The following is a 22,980-nucleotide window of genomic DNA, read 5'->3' as shown; positions in this document are numbered from 1 at the left end:
TTTATTTTCATTTCAATGGTCGAATAGGGAATGCCATATGCAATATGAGTGTTATTTCATAAAATATTGCGTTCGATCTTAACTAACTAACTAGCAGTTGCACACCCCGCAATATAACGCTGTAAAATATGTGATTTTTTTATGTTTTTTTTTGTTTGTGTTCAATTAAAATCCACATGTGAAAAGACAACTTCAGTGGAGTTGTTGGTACGTTTTCATCAATGGAGCAGTTGGTATGTTTTCTATGTAGAGGGGTGCTTACTAAAGAGTTATAAATTAGAATTTGAGAGAAGTTTAATAAGATTTTCTTTATAAATTAAAACTTGAGAGAAGTTTAATAAGATTTTAACTCTTACAATTTATTATGGCAGTTAGAGCATTTGTAGTTTGATAGAATAGAGAGTTTTTTAATAGGTTGGTGCGTTGATAGAATAGATAGGGTTTTAATATGCTGGGTTGTAGTATTATACCATGAACACCAATGCATTATGTTACATACGGCTTATCGCGAAATATATAGCCATTAAAAAGAAAATAGAGATGGCTCATAGGTTTGGATATAATTTAATAATTGATTTCTCTACTTTACATGTCAAACATTCAACAGATAGTAAGTACATAAATTCATCTAAAATCTTTAAATTAAAAAACTTTATTTGTGAAGTGGTAGAGGAAGTTAAACATAAGGTAAAATTTTGTAGTAAGAAACACAAATTTAATGTAAATTTTGATTTTATTATTTTTTTTTTAATTTTCATAAAATTCAAATAAGAAAACAGATCATAAAAAAATTTACTAGTAAAATCTGTAGTGAATTTTTTGTTATACATGGTTTTTATTTATTTTTTACTTTTGAATTGTTAATAAATCTAACAAAATTTGTAAATATTTTAACAGTAAAATTTAAGAGTTTTTCTATCTAAGGTTTTGGGTGAATCACCATACCATTCAAATTCTGATCTTTCAACGAATCTAAAATATTTTATAGCTCCACAATGCAGTGTGTCTCGCTTGCAAATTATCTCTCTTTTAATTAAACCATAACAAACTGAATCACTGCACCTTTCAACTTCCATTCTTGAAAATAGTTTTGTTGCTCTAAACTATTCTATTATGTCTCTCTTGAAAATCATTTACTTGAAATTTTGGGTAAAATAAAAAAATATTATTTAAAAGATTTTATGAAATTAGATTTCGAAAACAATTACCGTTTTTTTTTTTTAATTTAAAAAATAAATTAAAAAATCATGCGTTTGTGTTCAATAATCAAGGTTGGCTAAGAGCTCGTCTTCCTCGGACTTAAGGAAACAGGTTAACGGCCCAAGACCCAGAGGCATCTGGCAGGAGTGAAAGCCTGCTCCCTTACGAACCACCAGCGGGTTATTTCAGGTGGCGTGGTTTTCCTTGATAACAGTGATGTGTCAACTGACATTCGCGGATAGCAGCCAGAGATGGTTGTCCTCACCGTTGGTTTGACAAACTGAGTTTGATAGGTTTTTCCACCTTTTCAAAAAAAAAAAAAACAGAAAAAAAAAAAAAATAATCAAGCACACTAATGTGTTTATACAAAAGGTGCATTAACATTGTAGGCACGACAAAGTTTTTCAACACACCAAAATGATACAATTTTGTATTTATTTTCGAAATCCTAAAACGGTGCAATTAACTTTTTTAATGCAACAATGTGGTTTCTATTTAAAAGCATCGATGCTCTAATTATTATAAGAGGATCAAGTTGGTTGAATTCATTTTATTTTTTAGAATATACAAATAGCTAGGTAGCAGTGTTATTTTTTGGTGCAATTAACTTTTTTAATGCAGCAATGGAATTTCTATTAAAAAACATCGATGCTTTAAGTTGGTTGAATTCACTTTATTTTTTAAAATATAGAAATAGCTATGTAGTAGTGTTTTTTTTTTTTTTAATGCGTCACTGCATTTTTGTAGAGGAGCACTCATAGATAACATATTTTTTTTAGAATGCCAAAAATCGATGTGGGTATTATTTGAACATCTAAATGTTATTAATGTTTTAAACACATCAGTGCACATTATTCTGATAAGAACACCAATTTCATTTAAAATCTATCTTATATGTTAATTTCACATAAAATGATATATTTGTCAATAGTTGCATATGGAAGACATGAATTGGCAAACAACAATGTAGGAGCTCACAGGTGCGAATCACTAGGAGCTACTACAAGCAAATATGCCGCTTAGGCTTCACATTAAACTCCAATAATAAATAGATACAAATTGTTAGGGATAGTAAATCAAATCCCTAAATGATAGGAACTGAATATCTAAGAAAAGAACAATCATAACTAAGTAAGAATAATCACCTAATCTCCATTAATTCTAACACTCACCCTTATTGGAGAAAGTATTTTTAAACACAACTAATATGTCCCTTAACAGATCAAAGTTCAGTCTTCCCAGAGGCTTAATAAATATATCAGCCATATTATCACAAGAATTAGAATATTCAAAACAAATCTCTTTCGACTACACCTTCTCCCTAACAAAATGAAATTGAGTGTCTATGTATTTAGTGTTTTTATGAAACACAGGATTATAGGCTAGTTTGATGGAACTTTGATTATCGCAATTGATAACCGTAGCTTCTGTATGTTCTTCTCCTGCATCTTGGAGAAGTCTATGCAACCAAACTGCCTCACATGCTGCTGCACACATAACTTGATATTCTGCTTCTACTGAGGATAAGGCAACATCAGCTTGCTTCTTACTACACCAAGAGATGACCCCGAACCCAATGCTGAAGGCGTAACCTGTAATTGATCTTCTATCATCTAAATTTTCTGCCCAATCAGAGTCTACATAACCTATCAAACTAACATCAAATGAGTCAGAATACAACATACCAAGTCTGAAGTTCCTTGCAGACACCTCAACACTCCTTTCGCTGCAATCCAATGGTTCTAATGAGGTTGAGTCATGAACTGACTCAAAACATTCACTGCATAGGCTAGATCTGGTATCATTGTAGTCAAATAAATAAGGCTACCAACCAACTGTCTGTACAATGTTGCATCTGCATATTTCAAACCATCATTCACTTCAAGTTTGTTGTTCTATTGTAAAGGCACAAATGCAGCCTTGCACTCATCCATTTTGAATTTAGTCAACAAAATCTTAACATACTTACCCTGGGACAAGAAAGTTTGGCTTGAATCTCTCCAAACTTCTACACCCAAACAGTAATTTGCATTTCTCCAAGGTCCTTCCTCTCAAATTTCTATGATAACTGTTGCTTGATTTCTTCAATGAGATTCTCTGCACTCCTGTCATGATCAAATCATCTACATATAAAGAAATCAACACTATATGTCCCTCATCATTAAACACAGTATACAAATTGGGATCATTTTTTCTCCGTTTATAACCATGCATGAGGAAAAAGGAGTCAATTTTTTCGTACCTGGATCTAGGAGCCTGATTTAAACCATATAAAGCTTTCTTTAATCTACATACTAAGTCCTCTTCTCCCTTCTAAACAAACCCCTTAGGCTGCACTAAGTATACTTCTTCTTTTAAATCACCATTTAAGAAAGCAGATTTAACATCTAATTGATGTATTTTCCAATGATGCTTAGTGGCTAAAGAAATAATTAGTCTAATCGTATTTAGTTTTGCAACAGGGGCAAATGTTTCCTCAAAAACAATACCTTCTTTTTGGGAATACCCCTTTGCCACCAACATTTCTTTATGCTTATCAATAGACCCATCTGCTTTAAATTTCAACTTAAATAACCATCTGCAACCTAGGAAGCTTTACTAGATCCCAAGTATTGTTCTTAATAATAGATTGATATTCCTCTTTCATTGCTTCCTTCCATATAAAACTCTTACTAGCTTCATAAAAATTAGAAGGTTCTGTAATGTTTAACATACTAGTTATGAGTGCACAATCCCTATATCGAGTTAGTAACTGTTTCGACCTGCTAGATCTCCTGAGCAGTGGGGGTTCAATTGTTCTACTGTGTTCTTCTCTTTGTGGACTGAACTCATTTTCTTCCTCTTTATCCTGCTGCTGCCACTGTTGTTCCTGTTGTTGTTGTTCCTGCTGCTGTTGCTATTGTTGACTGATCCCTGTTTCACTATCCTCATCTAAAAGTAAGGGTGCATGCCATTCTTCATTGTTTTGAACAGGATTTCCATCATTAACCTATTCATGGAATACTACATATCTACTACCAAACACCTTGTGAGTAGAAGGATCAAACATTTTATAAGCCTTATACTCACTGCAGTATCCAATGAACGTACATTTAATGGCCTTTGAATCTAACTTATTCCTGTTCTCTTTGGCAACATGCACAAAAGCTTTACAACCAAATACTCTAAGGTGACTTACTACAGGCTTGATGCCAAACAATGCTTCAAAAGGAGTTTTATTTTCAAGACTTTTAGTAGGACTCCTATTCTTCAAATATACTGCAGTATTGACAGCTTCTGCCCAAAAACCATTAGTTAGATTCTTGTCTTTCAACATATTGCGAGCACACTCCACCAGTGTTCTGTTTTTCCTCCCAGCTACTCCATTTTGCTAAGGAGTGTAAGGTGTTGTAAATTATTGTTGTATCCAATGCTCGTTGTAGTATTTGATGAAAACCCCTTTCTTGAATTCTCTGCCTTGATTTGATCGAAGAATCCTGATGAATTTTCTTGTTTGCTTCTCAATCATATTTCTGTATTGCTTGAAATACTCAAAATCATGACTCTTATTTTAAAGAAAATATACCCATGTGAATCTTGTACAGTCATCAACAAAGATTAAAAAATAATAGGCCCCACCTAATGATCTTGTCTGCATAGGGCCACATAAGTCAGTGTGTACAAGTTCGAGTATATCCCTCTGTTTCCTATCTTTAATATCAGGAAATTCATCTCTATGTTGTTTACCGAATGCACATGCTTCACAATCAATATGCAACTTTTTCAAAGTAGGAAGACCATCTACCATACCTTTGTTCTGCATCAAAAGGAGGTCACTGAAATTGATATGCCCAAGCCGCTGATGCGACAAATTTTAGCAGACTTATCAGATGAAATCAAGGCTTGTTATGGCGTACTCTTCACATCCAGTTTGTAGAGTCCTCCTATGTGAATACCTGTAGCAATAGGCTTCATCTGGTCCAACAAGTCTTTAATAATACAATGAGATTTAAAGAATTCTATCCGAAGATCCTGATCTGTAATCTTTTTCATAGAAATCAGGTTCTTCTTAGTACTAGGAATATACCACACATCAGATATATTCCTGATCTTTCCATCAAGCAAAGTAACAATGACATCTCCATGTCCCTTGATCTCGTACCCTCTATTATCTCTAAGGTATACTTTTACTCCAGTGTTGGAATCTCTAAAATTTCTGAACCATCGCTTTTTACCTGTCATATGTGAGGAGGCTCCAGAATATATGAACCAAATATTTGATTCATCCTCCTCAGTAGCTAAAGTAGTCCTAGCCTCAACCATAAACAATCTGACATCCTGATTCTAATCTGCATCTGCATCAGCCAAATGACTTGCATGTCTTCTCTGCTTGTAGCTCTCCTCATTTGCCTTTATCATATGGAAAAATTTAGCAATATCACCTATCTTACCACAATAAAAGAATTTAGGAGCAGAGTCACATTAATGCGAGGTCATACCTTATGGTGTCCTTTTTCTTGATGTGCTGCCTCTCCTGTGATCAACCACTGCTTTCCCTTTTGGCTTGAACTTTGTCATCAATGCAAGATCTGGATTTTAAGGTTTGAGAGACAACCTCCTTTCCTATTCCTGTAGAAAAATCCCAGTGAGCTCTTCAGAGCATGGAGGCTTTTCTCTTGCATTCAATCTAGTTATAAACATTTGATAATCATCCTTCATGTTGTTCATGGTAATTGTCACCAGATCATCATTTGTCATGGTTTGACCGATATCAGATATTTTATCTTTAACTTCCTTTATCCAGGATATGAATGAAGAAACAGACTCATTCTCCTCCATCTTGATTGAGAGAATCTTATTCCTAAGGTACAAGGTTCAACTGGTGTTCTTGATCTCATACATCTCTTTGAGAATTGTCTAGATGTCATTCGTTGTCTTGCAATCTCGAATGTGAGGGATGATGCAATATTTGACTGATAACTTGAGTAGCACCTTTTCCTTCATCTCCATTTTCTTCCAGTCTTGAATTGTTGTATTCGATCCACCAGTTGCAATAGTCGGCTTGACTTCATCACCAGTGGCAATGCTATAAGCATTCTATCCCTCAATCAGAGCCTGGAGCTTAAATTTCCAATTTGTGTAATTGGAACCATCAAGCTTATCACTTTCATTGAGATAAGCTTCAGCAATTTGATTATTCATATTGAATGCATAAAATCTTCAACAATTTGAGTAAACCTCAAATGTAAAAAAATACCCTATTCACTGCAAATTTCCTTCACAAAAAAGAATTTCCCTCCTCCAATTTCACTTAAAAGAATTCCAGATCCTCTTTTTCTTTTTAAAAAAGATCACTCCAAAAATACACAATTTTTTTTTTAAATAAGGATTCCTTCAAAAAATAATGAAATTCCTTTTTGTTTTTAATTAAAGAATTAAAATATTTAATTAAAAAACTTCCCAAATTCAGAAATCCAAGTGAAGCTTTAATGTAAAAAAGGGTGGGTAAAAAAAAAAAAACGTGAAGCTTTAGAGTAAAGATTGACTTTAAAAAAGATGCTTAAATACTTTACAATAATAATAAAAAATCATGTGTGGCAATGTGCTACGATAACACAACCACCATTAATATCCTTCAAACGCAACCACACATTTAATCTCTTCTCCTCAAATTTAATGCAGAAAACAAACGCAGTCTTTAACCACCACAACCACCACTTTTCCACTGCTTTAATCATCACGACTATTCACCTCTTTTCCACGACTAGTCGCAGGTGTACACTAGAAACTTGTGACAATGTCCAAATATAGAAAATTGCATAGTCTCGAATAGTATCGTCACGAGTACTCTTAATTCAACCTGCAACGACGTCGCGATTTTATATTCCTCAACTTAGCTTATAGGCCTCTCCTTCCTGCAACTCTGATGCCATGTCAAGCGTTGCATATGGAAGACATGAATTGGCAAACAACACAAGAGGAGCTCACAGGTGCGGATCACTAGGACCTCCTACAAGTAAATATGCTACTTAGGCCTCACATTAAACTCCAATAATAAATAGATACACATTGTTAGGGATAGTAAATCATATTTCTAAATGATAGGAACTGAATATCCAAGAAAATCACAATCATAACTACATAACAATAATCACCTAATCTCCATTAATTCTAACAATATTAATCTCAATTTATCTTTTAGAATGTATCCACATGAATTGCAGTAGTTCATAGGATACATTTTCCACAAATTCATTTTTTTTTTAAATAGTTTGAAAACTATATTGAAATTCAAATTGTTGTTATATGGTTGCCAGTATTAATTTTGGACATGCACACAATTTTTTATTTTTTACATTTCTCAAATGCAGGAACAAAATCTCAATAATATCGACAAATGGTTAATTCTTCAAATTCCAACTTGTTCTATATTGCTAATCAAAGTCCTTCATGGAGTTCTCCCTTTCCATCCCGAGTAAGTTCATATTTTTTTTATATTTCGGTTATCTAATCGATTTTTTTTTAATGCATGTCAATTTGAATAAAAATATATCCAATTTGCAGGAACCTAATTCAAAATCGAGTTCCAATGCAGAAAATATTACTCCATATTTTTAAAAACATCAAAAATTATTGTTAGGACCAACATATCGCAAGCAAGTGATAGATGAAAATGGATAACCTCTTCACCTTGCCAACTGGAACATGGAATTTTCCAACCACAATCCTTGATCAACGATGGTAATAATTGTTTGGTATAATGTAATTTCAACAAACCAATTGCATTGATGTGCTTACTAATATAATTGATATTATACTAATGACTTTCAATATTGTTTTAAATTAGGATTCTAGTGATGATGAGAAACCCATCTACCATCTTCTGGAGCACCCCACTATAATTCCAACTCGAGGGAAGGCTACGTTAAGAGAAATAATTAGAGAGGAAGCATATAAGGAATGGTTGAATCAACCATCTATTCAATTCTCACTATGCCTAGATTTACTAATTAGGAATGACTACAAAAATAATAGTTTTTCATCACAAGTTGGCAATGGAGACAATCAAATGGAGGTTGGTATGGATGACTACTTACGAGATACAACTTCCATGGAGGCAATGTTTTTAGATGCATTCTAGAATTATCAGATAGGGGATGATGCTCATATCACTAATACCATATCTGAAATACTGAAATATGCTTCCACCACCCCTCTCTTTAGACCCGATAAGAAGTTAAACTCTATCTGGTTGAGGACAATGATATTGATATAAACACAAAATAAAAGTTTGGCAAGTCAAATACATGTTTCTCAGAAATATTGAGGTAATTGTCTTACATGATTGATCAAGTTCCTTATATTTTTTCACAAAATACATTTTAAAAATGTTCGATTTTATAAATGTTAATATTGACATTGTACGATCATATTCGCCACCATTAGTAGGATATTCAACAATAAGGCTCTTTCGAGTGATAATTTCTTGTCGGGTAGCTCTGAAGAAGTAAAACAATTATTGAAAATGTTGGGTGTTGAGTATATATCATATCATGCATGTTTGAAGGATTGTATTTTATATAAAGGAGAATATGAAGACATAAATATATTCTAAATGAGGGCAAGAAAGGTACTGTAATTAAAAAGAAAAAAAGGTAAATCGCATGGTCTTCGTGATAAAAAAATTAGGCACATGCCTATAATCCCAAGGATTCAAAGACTCTTTCATTGCAAACAATTAGCTATGTTGTAGAGATGACATGCCTCACACATAAGTGAGTCAAGAGTTATCCGAATCCAAATTAATTAAAGATCCATGAAGCATATAGACGATATATGGTCTGAAAAATTCAATGATAAAGTATGAAGTCTACAAATCAGCATATCCATTGATGGCGTCAACCCATATTCCCTCCAAAAGCCAGCTATTTTGTTTTGCATGTAGTAGTGATCAATAAAAATATCTCCCCATAGTTGCCCATGGAGCATGAATATCTTATGTTGGTTCTCATAGTCAATGGTAGAAGACAAGTGAAGAATATAGATGTATATTTACAACCATTGATAGATGAATTCAAGGACTTATGAAAAAGATACATGTATATGTTGTGTCAAAACCCGTCGCAATAGATAAAAACTTTAAGTTGTATGGCATATGCACTTACACCATACATACATAATTAACCAAGCTTAGGAGTTTTCTATAGTAAATTGCATTCTTATTGATTTGTTTAGTATCAATATTGTTTCAAATACTAATTTGAAAACATTCGTTCATTGGCTCATTCTCAAGTTTATTCTTGAAAACATTCGTTCATTGGCTCATTCTCAAGTTTATTCTCTATAGTCACTCCAACATTACAATACGCATTCACTTGATTTTCTCATTCCTTCAAAATAGAGTAACTGGTTCATACAGATGTTCATTCGTACATTCATTTTCCTTCTCACACCTTCATCCTCCACGTCATTAGTGATTCCGTAATTCCTTGCAATGCATCCTCCATCCTATTTCCGATTTCAATCTTCCGCAAACATGGAATACCCTATTTTGACCATCGACCTCATGCCCTTTCAAGATATTGCTGATAGTTATTGGCCGTTATTTAAAAATTGTTGCATACCTCAGTTCATTAAATTTGGTAGATTTCTCACTTTATAGTAATTTTTTGTTACATTTTCATTTTCTTTTAAATAGTGTTATTAGGAAATGCCATATGCTTTGAGTGTTATTTTATAAAACATTGCAAACTATATGGTTTGTTTTAATCTTAACTAATTAGTAATTAACAATTTCTTCCCGAACAGAGAATAACAATATCGTAAAATCTATTCTGTAGTTTCAGTTAAAATCCATGTATGAAACCACAACTTCAATGAAATTAGTGGTATATTTTCTATGTAGTGTAGGGGTCACTAAAGAGAATTTCAATTAGATTTTAAATTTGATAATATATTATAGTAATTTACGCAATGTAGTAGTGTAATTTTATGATATACCTTTATTATATTGGTTTACATATAACTTATCATATGTAATTACATTGTTAAAATATAAAAACTACAATAATTAACTAAATTATAAGTTCATTTAAATTATTCTTATTATTGTTTATAAAAAGAATTCATATGTAAATTAAGTATTTAAACTAAAAAAATATATGTAACAAGATTTTTAAATATAATGATTTATTATCAGTTTATCTATGGTAGAGATTGTTAGTTTTAAATAGGTTTTAGTTACAATATATTGGATCAAAAATACCATATAAATGACACTTTTAGATATTGTCAATTTTAAATAGGTTTTAGTTACAATATAATGGGTCAAATATACCATATAAATGACACTTCTAGATATGACACTTTTTTAATTAATCTATTTAATTAAAATGGTAAAACATGAATAATTATTTTGGAGATAAATTTCTAATTATTAATTTCTATATATTACTATGAATATTTAAAAATATTTAAAAAAAGCTAAATAAATACCCTCCATCTAATAATTATTGATAATTAAATTAAAATTATAAAAATCCTACTACAAAATAAACAAGCTCATAATCAATAAGTTACTGTGGTAACTAATAGATTAGTCACTTCAAATAGTTTCAACAAGACTTGTATTTTGCTCACAAACAATTGTAATTTCAGAATAAAGTTACATATCTTAATCGACCCAGAGTAACTGAGTTCGCAATATATCAATAGCCAGATTCAAGAAGAGATCTACAGGAAATCTAACACTCAATTATACAACATTTTAAAAGTTAAGTGATTATGGGACTCGTGAGGAGATTGGCACGTCATCTCAGAGCCAATTAGATGACTCCACCAATTTACTATATATATTTGTCATTCCCTCTACTTTTTTGTTTTTTGGAATCTCTCGATAGCAGAGTTGTAACAAGATTTAGGGAGAAAATAATAATTTCTGAAATAAAGTACGTAACTTCCTTATGAGGGAAGGATCTGTTGAAGATAATGGAGACTTGTAATTTAGGAGAGAGTTGGTTCACTGGAGCCTTAGATTAGGAATTAGTTCCTACTTCTTATGTATCTATTCTAACTTCTCTTTGTGTGTAAACTATATATTCATGATTTGTAAGGTGATTGATGTGGAGCGTTCTACTAGAGGAAGTCTCGAAGTGAGGCTCCTCACCTATGAGCTGCCCAGTTTGATTAATAAAGTTCGTTCTTCAATTTTAAAATGGTATTAGAGTTGCAAGGCTGGTGAGTCGAAGCTAGTATGTTTTGATCGCTGAGTGAGTGTCTAGGTTGCAGAAGAGAGGACCCTGCTGGATTAAGTGAAGATAGTCTATGACGAGTAAGAGTGTTTTTTACAACTGTGAAGTTAAGTGGATGAGCAGTTCTACTGATTGAATAAGGGCACTGACCATCACGGATTCCATAAGGAAAGATGCATTGTTGGATGTTTCCTTAGACCGACTTCTTTCAGTGCGGGCTCTCAGCACCGATTTGCTCATACGAGGGGTGCTACTGTGTTTGATCTTGATTGACCTTCGGAGGGGCATTGCATGATCTGTGGATCCAGTTTCATAGGTGTGATATGCTGCAAGGCCGGCTATGACCACCAAATTTTGTGGTTTCCATGGTAGAGGCTTGATCTTTTGTTTGCGGTTATAACAAAATTTCTATGGTCGAAGCTTAATTATCATGGTAGAGGCCAAATATTTGCCAAATTAGGAGGAGGCAAAGGAGATCGAGGAATTGAATGGAGGAAAACTCGTCTTGAAAAGATGCATGAGTAATTTTTGGCTCCGATTGACGTGTTGCTATTTGTGGTGAATCTGCTCGTGCATGCATGCTACTCTCTCTTTTGGGAGACCACGTGTAGGAGCAACACAAGTGGATTAGCTAGTGAGACCAATAGCTACATGGACGTTGTTGTTGGAGGAGCTACATGGAGGTTTCAAAATTTTCTCACAAGCCCTGTATGTTCTCCATGGGAAATTCATTTGATGAGCGTTGATCTAATCTGAGCATTTTTTTTGAAATCGTGGTTGAGAAGGTTGAACGAATCCAGATCGGTGGCACTGGATATAACTGGGCTAAAGGTTCCACCGCAACCTTTACTTCTTGCTGGAGGATGAGAATGATCTAAGCACAAATTGGGAGAAGTGTGGAAAAGTGGCTGCTTGGAGGGTATTCTTGCATACTGCTCCCTCATCCTCATTGTCTTGCAGCAAGGAATTTGAAGGGCGAAGTGTGTGGAGTGCATTGTTGGTGGTGCCTTTGTGTGGAGGCCAAAAGTGTAAGCCTCTTTCTTTAATGTTTTGGGGTTATAATAGTATGGTCGGATACATGTAAAAAAATAGAGGAGTCATTTTTTAAAGGATGGAGTTTTGTTATTATTAGAAAAAACAAAGCAGTTATTGTTTATTTTGCATCCAATTAAAATAATTTGTTTCTTTTTTAGAGAACCCATTTTTTCCAAAATTGCTCCTTGGATTTGGAGATAGATCTGGTTTTCTTTTAATTGTTGGAGGTAGATTTTTTATTTCTTTGGGGAGATATATCAAAATGAACAAATAGATGGTAGAGGCCTACCTGAATGAGAGAAATAAGCACAACGGTTCCAATTACTGCAATTGGAAATTTAAGTTGCAGACCCTGTTAAAGGGGAAAAATGGATGGTCGATTAAAACTGGTGATGAGTTGAAGTTGACCCTAGCTATAGGTGGAACAACAGCAACAATCTAGGATCAAGAAAGAAATGGAGAACAAAGCAAAAGTGCTACTTAAATTGTTTGTGAAATATTGCATTATTCCTCATATCCGCAAATGTAAATATGCAACAGATATCTGGAAAACGCTCAAGAACCTGTGCGAGATCAAGAACACTAATCACCTGTTGTTTCTAAAGAGCAAGATTCTCTCCACTAAAATGAAGGAGAATGAATCCTTAGTAGTGTTCATCAATCATATTAAGGAGCTTAAGAATAAGCTAGGCGAGATTGGTGAAACAGTGTCAGACACTAATCTGGTCACAATTACCATGAATGGTATGACTCATGACTATCATATGTTTATCACTAGCTTGAATGCAAGAGAGAAATCTCCCAAATTTGAAGAATTTACAGGGATCCTAATGCAAGAGGAGGAAAGGCGGATGACCTTGAAACCCTAGAGCTAAGATCCTTCCCTAATGGAAAAGAAGAATCCCTTCAAAGGAAAGGTAAATGCATCACACAAAAGTGGAGGAACCCAAAAAAGAAAGCCACCTCCATCTCAAGGTATATCTTCAAACAGAAGTGATTCAGGGGCAAAATGTTTTTATTGCATTAGAGTTGGTCATATAGCTAAAAAATTCTTGAAGAAGTTTTATGAAGGTCTCCATGGACATAAGAAGCATGCAGGACACTTTGCTGATGAAGATTAGAATCAAAATCTCAAATTGTTCGTATAAGATAAAAATCAGACTTGAATTGAAAAAGAAGGAGTTACAACTCACAGGTGAGTACTGCACCTGTAGACTGCACTCAAACAAAGAGAACTCTCTTCATACACTCTTCTATCATCAAATGAGAAATTATATCATTAAGTACATTACTAGAACTCAGGAAGTTGCAACCAAACTCCTAAACTCTAGGAACAAATCCTAAACTAAGGAGATACCTTACAACTTGTGTAACCATTTCTCCATTAATACAAAATAATATTAATTATTTTCAACTCCCCCCCTTAATGGAGAAAGGATTATCCTGAACTCCTAGTATCCCTCTAAACAATTCAAACTTTACACGCCCAAGAGGCTTAGTAAAAATATCAGCCATGTTATCACAAGTTTCATAATAGTCAACACATATCTCTTTTGACTGTTGTTTCTCTTGAACAAAATGAACTTGAGTATCGATATGCTTGGTATTTTTATGAAAGACTGGATTGTATGCAAGCTTGATGGTACTCTGGTTGTCGGTTTTGATAATATTTGATTCTTTCTGCTCTTCTCCTACATCGTTGAGAAGTCTTCTCCACCAGATAGCTTCACATGTGGCTGCACATAATGCTTGGTACTCAGCTTCACATGAAGATAGAGCTACAGTGTGCTGCTTTTTTCTACTCCATGCTATGACCTCGATCCAATGTTGAATGCTTAACCTGTGATAGATCTTTGATCATCCAAGTTACCTGCCCAATTGGAATCTGAAAAACTTGCTAGAATAACATTAGAAGTGTCAGTGTACAAAATTCCATAATTACTAGTACCACTAAGATACCTCAACTCACATTTTGATGTGACCCAGTGACTTTCGAGTGGTTTTGACATGAACTGGCTCAACACACTAACAGAATATGCTAAATCTGGTCTAGTTGTAGTAAGATTATCAAACTGCCAACTAGTTGTTTTTACATGGTAGCATCCACCTCTTTAGTACCATCGTCACTGCTCAACTTTAAGTTCTGCTGTAATGGTGTTGCTGCTGATCTGTACTGCTCCATTCTGAACCTTTCCAGCAAGCTTCTAGCATACTTCCCTTGAGTGAGAAAAGTTTGTCCAGAGTCTTTCCATACCTCCAATCCCAAGCAATAATGAAGGTTTCTGAGATATTTCATCTCAAACACTTGTAACATCTGCTGTTTGATTTCTTTGATCAGATTGTTAGAATTCCTTGTTATGACCGTATCATCTACATACAAAGAAATCAAAATAATTTTCCTATGTTTATTAAACTTGGTATACAGATTTGGAGTTCTGTCGTGCAGGTCGCGGGCCAGTGCAGCACGACACGACATGTTGAAAGAATAATTGAAGAAGATAAATTTATGGTAAGTTATTTTCGCTGCATTGTTAAGAACACTTACTGGAAAATTGACCGAGTGTTGAAGTAGGCGCAGACCGTGTACTCAACTATTGGTAAAAGGAAAAAGTACGGCGGTGCCGCACCCGCTTATGCGTGGTTGAAATACTACCACTAGGATAGGAGCGTGACATGGGGTCTCCCGGTCCCTCCTCGACAAAGGTCGCCAAATTGCGGGGTACCCGGGGATTCCATGTCCCGCCTTGTCGAAAGCATCCCAAGTGCGGGAAATTTTGGGTTTCCATGACAGAACTCCACACCTGTACAAAAAATGAGTCAATTTTCTCATACCACGACCTGGGTGCCTATTTTAAACCATAAAGTGCCTTTTTCAATTTACACAGAAGATGTTCCTACCCATTTTTCACAAAACCTTCAGGTTGTACTAAATAAATTTCTTCCTTCAAGTCATCATTCAAAAATGCAGACTTAACATCTAGCTGGTGTAGCTGCCAATTGTGTTTTGTTGCTAAGGAAATTGGCATTCTAATGGTGTTTAATTTGGCTACAGGAGCAACGGTGTCATCGAAATCTATTCCCTCTTTCTATGAGTAACCCTTTGCTACCAGTCTAGCTTTAAGTTTCTCTATACTCCCATATGCATTTATTTTTGGTTTATACAACCATTTACATCCTATGGGGGTTTTACCTTCAGGCAATTCAACCAAATCCCAAGTATGGTTTCTGTTTATTGATTCTATTTCCTCATACATTGCAGCTCTCCATGCATCAGATTTACTTGCTTCCTCATAATTTGGAGGTTCTACAATGTTTAAAATCTTTGACATTAATGCATAGTCTTTCAATTTATAAGATAATCGAGTCTTCCTACCTGATCTCCTTGGTAGGGGACTTAACTCAATTCTGTCTATTTCAGCCTTTTCTGGGCTTGCATCATCATTTATTACATTGTCTGTTACTTCTTCTTCTTATTTCTCCTCCTGCTCTTCATCTTCCTCACTGTTTTCTTCCAATAGCAATGGAATGTGCCAGTCACTGTTAGAGTCATTCTTTCCTTCTTCAACCTGTTCATGAAATATGACATCTCTACTTGCAAAAACCTTGTGAGTCACAAGATTAAATAACTTATATGCCTTGAACTCAGTGTCATATCCAATAAATATACATTTCAGGGCTTTAGGATCTAACTTCTTCCTATCTGCCTTAGGTATATGAGCATAAGCGTTTGACCCAAATATTCTTAAGTGACTCACAGCTGGTTTGAATCCAAACAATGCTTCAAAAGGGGTTTTGAAGCCTAGACATCTAGTAGGACTCCTATTCTTTAAATACACAGTAGTGTTAATAGCTTCTGCCCAAAGACCATTTGATAGACCCTTACCTTGAAGCATGCTCCTTGTGCACTCCACTAGAGTTCTGTTCTTCCGTTCTGCCACTCCATTCTGCTGTGGAGTGTGGGGCACTATAAACTATTTCACAATCCCATGATGCTTGCAGAAATCCATGAACTCTCCCAACCTGTATTCTCCCTCTTGATCTGAGTGGAGAATTTTTATCCTTTTTCCTGTCTCGTTTTCTACCATGGATTTAAACTATTTAAAATACTGAAAGGCTTGACTCTTTTTACTCAGAAAGTATATGCATGAAAATCTAGTGCAATCATCTGTAAATAAGAGAAGGTAATATGCTCCTCCTAATGACCTGGTTTGCATAGGTCCAGAGATGTCTGTATGCACTAGTTCTAAAATGTCTCTTTCCTTTCTATTAACATGCAAAGGGAACTCATCTCTATGCATTTTCCCTAATGCACATCCGTCACAATCCAGCTTAACATTATGGAAAATAGGGAGTCCATCAACCTTACCTTTTCTCTGAAGTAGGATGAGGCCTTGCAGATTAAGATGGCCGAATCTATGATGCCAGAGATTTTCAGCTGTCGATAAAGCTGCAACCATTGCTTGCTGTGGCATACTCTTCACATCTAGTCTGTACAGGCTCCCCACGCGCACTCCTGTTGAAACTATTTCCATCTGGCTATCCTTGATGACACAATTTGTCTTAAAGAATTGAACTTGCATGTCCTGATCAGTAATCATTGAGATAGAGACCAAATTTTTCCTAATTCCTGGAACATATAATACATTTTTAAGGTGTCTAATGTCACCACTAGGTAATTTTATAGGAATGTCGCCATATCCTTTGATCTCATGTCCACTATCATCTCCTAAATAGATTTTCGACCCACATGAAGTTTATTCAAGAAATTCAAACCAGTCCTTCTTACCAGTCATATGTGAGGATGCGCCTGAGTCAACATACCATATGTCGTCCTCATCACCCTTTGAAGCTGAAAGGGCACAACCGACTATAAATAGTCAAAGTTCATCGCTATGATCCTATTCTTCCTTAACAAGGTAACCCTTATGTTTTCTATGTTTGTTTCTTCCTTCGTCTGCTTGCCTCTTATAACAATCTTTAATCTGATGACCAAGTTTTCCACAGTAAAAACATTTCTTGCTGGGAAAATTATTAGCAGACATACCTTTAAACGGTCTATTCTGAAATGTGTTGGCTCCTTTCTGCTGCTGCTGCTGTGGTTGCTGATGCTGCTTCCCTCTATATTGTCTCCTTTTTGCCATCAGAGCAAGGTCATTGCTCTGTGATTTCAAATTTTTTCGTCGCTCTTCTTCCTGTATCGGAATCCCTGTCAGCCCTTCAAATGAAGGGGCTTTCTCCCTTGCTGACAGCCCTGTGATAAACGTCTGGTATTCATCAGTCCTTCCATTCAACGTGATCGTGACCAGATCTGAATCGAAAACTTTCTCTCTGATATCTCCCAATCTGTCCTTCAGGTCTTTGACTCTAGCAATGAATCCTGCAGCGGACTCATTCTCCTCCATCTTCAATGCAAACAACTTGCCTTTGAGTGACAAGACACGGTTTGTGTTTTGTGTTTGGTATAGGTTTTTGATCGTCGTCCAAATGTCAGTGGCCGATTTACAGTCTCTAATATGTGGGATAACATTGTCCTTGACGGAAATCTTCAATATGACCTTTTCCTTTGTCTCCCTTTTATCCTAATCTTGTTCTTGTGTCGTTGATCCTGATCTCAGCTCATTTCCTGTAACGATCGACCACACGTTTGCACTTTCAAGTAAAGTCTGCATCTTGAATTTCCAGTTGGTGAAATTCGAGCCATCGAGTTTGCCAGACTCGTGGAGATACGATTCTATACTATTATTCATATTGGATTGATAAAAATTTTGATCCACTGATGAATAAGTCTATCCAGCTGTACACTTTCAGGACACACTAAAAAAAAATCACCACATACCAGATCCGAGCCTCTGTTTTCCTGAGAGAAAAAAAAAGAAAAAAAAAAGAAAAAGAAAAAAAAAATTGTATCTTCAATGAGCCACCACCGGGCAATTCTGATCTGCTACCACCAAACAGATCCAAAACTCCAAATCGCCACCACCAGGCAAATCCGATCTCCTGCCACCGAGTAGATCAGGAACTCCAATGCGCCACCACCAGGAAAATCCAATCTGCTGCCACCGAACAGATCCGGAACTCCAATGCGCCACCACCGGGCAAATCCGATCTGCTGCCACCAAATAGATCTGAAATTTCAAAGTGCCACCACCGGGCAAGGCTGATCTGCAAAAAAATGCAGATTTTGCAAGGAAAAAGGGGTTGGCACTTCTCGACAGCGAAATACCCGTGCCGAAAACAAAATCGATGCGTCTTACAAAATTGGCGCGACTAAGGCTTGATTTTCTGCCCCAATAGCACTTCTTGGCACGTTGGCGCAACTATATCTCTCAAAACTGCGCCAAAGGGTGCGACAATTCGTTAATAAAAAATTCCAACCCTTTGTTCCCCTCAAAAGTGGCGCGACTGTTCGCGACGAAACCGCGCCAACCCTATTTTCCACTCAGAGATGATCAGTCATCTAAGACCTGTCTTCACGTGTCACTGCAGTCCACCTGATTCTACAAATGCTTCTGTACACTCCACGCCACTACAGTTCTGTAATCAATGATGCATCCTAAAAAAAAATTAAGGCTATCCCTACTCTGTGCTCTGATACCAAGATAAAAATCAGAATCGAATTGAAAAAGAAGGAGTTACAGCTCACAGGTGAGTACTACACCTGGAGACTGCAATCAAACAAAGAGAACTCTCTTCGTACACTCTTCAATCATCAAATGAGCAATTACAACATTAAGTACATTACTAGAACTTAGGAAGTTGCAACCAAACTCCTAAACTCTAGGAACAAATCCTAAACTAAGGAGATATGTTACAACTTGTGTAACCATTTCTCCATTAATACAAAATAATATTAATTATTTTCAACTATATATGATTCTACGTTTTCTGTTGAGGATGATGAAGCAGAAACTTGGTTTTTGGACTTAGGTGCTTGCACCCACATGAGAGGAAACATGAATTGGTTCAAAAATTTAATGTTCTATCTTGGTGATGATAGAGGGTACCAAATCAAATGATATGGTAATGTTCCTATCATTTTTCCTGATGGAAATATTATGCATATCAAAAATGTAATGTATCTACCCTGAATAAAAAAGAATTTGACCTTTGTTTCTACGATAATAGATCATAATCTTAAGGTATATTTTTTTAAATCTTATTGTGTTATTAAATACCTTCTAGATCGTCTGAAGCCAATTCCATTAGGTGTTCGTGTGGGAGGTATTTACAAGATGAATGTGAGAAGTGCGCCACACCAAGAATTGACATCATCGATTATGACTCCAGAAGATTTCTGGCATCAAAGATTCGACCATATTATTTCAACGACCTGCAGCTACTTCAGAAACAAGGTATGATCAATGGTCTTCCTATTTTAAAGAATTCTCATGCTGATTGAGAAGCATGTGCTCTAGGGAAGATGCATAGAAATGAGTTTCCTGTACATCTAGATAGACAAAAGTGAGATATACTAGAGACAAAAGAGAGATATACTAGAGCTAGTGCATGCTGATTTATGTCGGCCAATGTAGATGAGGTCATTGGGAGGTTCATATTATTTATTAGTATTTTTTCATGATTGTACGAGATTCACTTGTGTATATTTCCTCGTAAAAAAGAGTCATACTTTTGAATACTTTAAACAATTTAGAAGCATGATTGAGAAGCAGACTGGAAAATTCATCAAGATTCTCCGCTCGGACCAAGGGGGAGAATACAAGAAAGTTGGTTTCATCAAATAACGTAAATACCATGGGATACTGCAGTAGTTCATAGCACCCCACACTCCTCAACCGAACGGGGTTGCAGAGAGGAAAAACTGAACCCTTGTGGAGTGTGCTCATAGCATGCTAAAAGGTAAGAATTTGTCTAATGGATTTTGGGCTGAAGCAATAAATACTGTAGTGTATGTGAAGAATAAGATTCCAACAAAAGTCTTGATTTTAAAACTCCTTTCGAAGCTTTACTAGGTTTTAAGCATGCAGTTAATCATTTAAGAGTTTTTGGCTCAAAATCTTTTGCTCAGGTTCCAAAGGAGGATAGGAAGAAACTAGAGTCAAAGGGCATTAAATGCATTTTTGTTGGGTATTATACAAATTTTAAGGCTTATAAATTATTTAATCCGTCTACTCATAAAGTCTTTTCAACTAGAGATGTAGTATTTCATGAGTAGGTTAATGATGGAAACCCTGAGAGTGTCAATGAAGAGTGGCACATGCCTTTGTTGATGGAAAAAGCGAGTGACAAAATAGGAGACAACCGTGACCACCAACAGCAACAAGAAAAGGAAGTGGATGGTATAGATGTAGTTGCCAAGCCAAATCCACCAAGGGATGATCAGAATAGGTTTGAAGCCACTCCACCACTTAGCAAATCAGGTAGGAAAATTCAATTTCCAGCAAGATATAAGGATAATGATTTTATAACTAGTATGTTAAATGTTGTTGAACCCTCTAGTTAAAAACAAGCTATTCAATATAGTGAATGGAGGACAACCATTGAAATGGAATATGAATCAATATTTAAAAACAAAACCTAGGATCTGGTTGAATTACGTGAAGGAAAACAACCCATAGGTTGCAAATGGCTATACAAGCCTAAATTTAAAGCACATGGGAGTATAGACAAATATAAAGCTAGACTAGTTGCAAAGGGATATTCGTAGAAAGAAGGTATCGACTATGAGGAAACCTTCACCCTTGTATCTAAATTAAACACAATCAGAATGTTAATTGCTTTAGCTACCAATCGTCATTGGATGATACACCAACTAGATGTGAAATTTGCATTTTTAAACAAGGAATTAAGAGAAAAAGTGTATTTAGTACAACTTGAGGGGTTGGTTAAATAGGGGAGAAAACATTTAGTCTGTAGATTAAAGAAAGCATTATATGGACTACAGCAGGGACCTAGGTCATGGTATGATAAAATTGATTAATTTTTCCTACAACATAGTTATTTAAGAAGGAAGAATGCCCTAATTTGTATATAGTGTTTGACAAAGAGGGGTGAATCGTTTTTATTTCTTTAGATGAAAATGATCTTATAATTATAGGAAATGTAGGTGAACTCATTAAAGAAATCAAAGAGGAGATGTCACAAGTTTTCGAGATGAAATACCTTGGAGAGCTACACCACTGTTTGGGTCTTGATGTCAGGAGGGATTCTAGCTAGACTTTTCCATCACAGGGTAAGTATGTCAGGAGTTTAGTGAAAAAGTTTAGAATGGATCAGTGCAAAGTTGCAGCATTGCCTTTACAACATAATACCAAACTTCAGAATGATGATGGTTCTAAGGAGGCAGATGCAACATTGTATGGACAGATGGTTGGGATTTGAATATACTTGACTATAACTAGGTCAGTTTTGGCTTATGTAGTTAGTGTATTGAGTCAATTCATGTCAAAGCCTATTGAGAGTGATTGGGTTGCAACAAAAGGCATCTTAAGTTATCTTCAAGGAACCTTAGACTATGGTATTAAATATACTAATTCGTGTGATGATAAACTGACAGTTTTTTTAGACTCTGATTGTGCAGGAAATGTAGATGGTAGATGATCCATAACAGGTTGTGTATTTAGCACTGGGTCCAGGGTCATTGCATGGAGTGTCAAAAACCAGAACACAATATCCTTACCTTCAGCAGAAGTTGAGTATCAAGCGATGTGTGCAACAACTTGTGAAGCAATATGGTTGAGGATACTTATCCATGATGTTGGAGAAGAACAAAATGTTGCAACAGTTATCAAATTTGCCAACCAGAGCTCTATCAAACTTGTGAACCCCTTTCTCCATTAAGGGGGAGTATTGAATATAATGGAGAAATGTACTTTAGGAGGGAGTCGGTTTAGTGGAGCCTTAGATTAGGAATTAGTTCCTATGTATTAGGTATCTATTCTAACTTCCCTCTATGTGTGTAAACTATATATTTATGATTTGTAAAGTGATTGATGTAGAGTGTTCTGCAAGAGGCACTCTCTAGGTGAAGCCACAGTCTGCAGGTGAAGCCCCCCTCACATTTGAGTTGCCTTGTTTAATTAATAAAGTTGGTTCTTCAATTTTAACACGATCTGCATTGGGTTTCCCTTATAATGTTGTTAGTGGTCATCGTTATGGCTATGCAGATGATCCTCGTTGTGGTTGCAGTATGTTTTATCTTTGAAGAGTTGTGGTTGTAATTCATCATCAATCGGTACCTCAACAACGACGTGAGAATATGTTCTTTTATCTATTTATTGTTAGCTACACCTCTATTCCGTGCTATTGTGTGATTTTAGGGTTCTAAATTTTATTTTAAAGGATATCCAATATGTTCTTTTATCTATTATTATATGCTATTGTGTGATTTTGTCAAAAGTTATTTGAATGTTGCATTGCTGTATCAGTAACAGTATGTGTCCTTCCTCTATCCATTAGAGCTATACCATTATGCGTCGACTATTTAAGGGAAGTTCGGCAACTGTAACGGCTGCTCTTGAGAATAGTAATTTCTTAGACAACCAAATTGCGGTTGAAC

Source organism: Pinus tabuliformis, chromosome 9 (assembly GCF_031772625.1).
Source record: "Pinus tabuliformis cultivar Carrire ecotype Pingquan chromosome 9, CPIR1, whole genome shotgun sequence".
NCBI lineage: Eukaryota > Viridiplantae > Streptophyta > Pinopsida > Pinales > Pinaceae > Pinus > Pinus tabuliformis.
Note: the sequence above shows the minus strand (reverse complement) of the source record.